This window comes from Limulus polyphemus, unplaced genomic scaffold, assembly GCF_000517525.1.
Source record: "Limulus polyphemus unplaced genomic scaffold, Limulus_polyphemus-2.1.2 Scaffold1966, whole genome shotgun sequence".
In the NCBI taxonomy this organism is placed as follows: Eukaryota; Metazoa; Arthropoda; class Merostomata; order Xiphosura; family Limulidae; genus Limulus; species Limulus polyphemus.
Window position 1 is genome coordinate 228,990 of NW_013667576.1, and position 1,782 is coordinate 230,771.

Below are 1,782 nucleotides of genomic sequence, written 5' to 3' on the forward strand. Positions count from 1 at the left end.
TCTTTTGTGTTTAGAACAATATGTACTAATTTTTAAAGTATCAAATCGAATTTTTGTTCAATAAAAATCTTTCAAATGCGACTATAGCTTTTTTTTCCCCAAATCTTTGTCTTCAAAATAAGGGTCCGTCTTATACACTGGTGCATCTTATATTCCGAAAAGTACGGTACTTTATCCGGATAGTTTTGTCGTTTTTTTTAATCTTAACTTGAAGATGATTATATTTCTCATACCAATTACTAATGATTATCAAGTTTTGTGGTCACTTATCTGCTACAAATTGATACTTAATAAAACCTTTCAAATTGCGTAACTCTATGAACCCAAGAGTGAAAGCAATGGAGAATATGTTATATGTTAACCACATTTTATCTGCTATATCCAGTGCCGACGAGGCCTTTCATCCAATACCAGAGCTTATCAGATAGACTAGGATACGACAGACATAGTGGTGGTCAAGTGGCTATACACATAATCAATTTTCACGAACAGCAACTGCTATGGTGGGAATCAGATCAAGCTAGTGAATTCTAATTATTATAAATTTTGTTGAAGTAATCTAAGTTAATAACACAATGTTATTTATTTCTAACACTGATTATTTATTTATTATTATCTCAACTGAATTAACTTAACTATATAATTCACAATAATCTTCTCGTTCCCGACGCCACAGCGTCAACGGAAGAAAACTACAACTACATTAATAATTCTTAAGTTAGAATAAGTTGAGAAATAATTTATTTATTACAACCCGGCTGATGTTGAAGGTGTTGTTTTCACTCTGTGTGTGTGTGCGTGTGTGAACAGTATAAACTGAACAATTTTCACTGGATTTTGATTAAATTTGGTACAAAGATTGAATATACCCCCCCCCCAGAATTATCGACTAATTACTGATCATTAAAGGTCAAAGTCACACTGAAGGTCAACCACTTTCGTTATAACACTGTAGTAGTAATAAATTGGGGTTTTGAAAAATGATCAAAACTCGAGTACAAATTTGGATAGTTTGTTTGTTTGTTATGGATTTCGCGCAAAGCTACTGTTCGTTGGTTAGAAGAGTAGCCCAAGAGTTGGCGGTGGGTGGTGATGACTAGCTGCCTTCTCTCTAGTCTTACACTGCTAAATTGGCTTTGCGCGAAATTCAAAACAAACAAACAAACCATTGTTTTTGCCCGTTAGACTCCTGGCATAATTCGTGCATTGTCAAACTTTTGCTAGGATATTATTTATGTGTTTAACCCACGTTAATTTAGAATCGTAGGTTAATCCTAGGAATTTGGCTGATGTTGTGGTCTGGAGAAGCGTTCCATTCATATATAGTTTGGGTGGGACCTTTTCAGTTTTGTTAGTTTTGCGAAGACTATGAGTTGATTTTTGGGAACACTTATTTTGACACGGTATTTTTGGCAATATTCCACGACACTGTTTAATTGTGGTTGTAAATTTGTTAAAGTAACAGTCAATCCAGTTATTCGGTTCAAAAATCCGCTCAAAAGCTGCTGACTGGGTCAGCAGTTCAAACTTATGGACGGCTACACCTGAACCATACAGTCTCTGATCTGCCCGATTAGTCCGAATGAGCCACATAAGATTCTGTTCAGATGGAAAATTCTAATTACACACATTTATTTTGTTGTTGTTGTTACGACAATATTATTTGTTTTTGTATTCACAGGCTCAACAGACAAATAATATATCAACGAAAGTGGTTTCTAAAATTCCGTTGACCTAATTTCACTAACGAAAGGATTGTTTTTTTTTGTTTGGTTTGTTTTT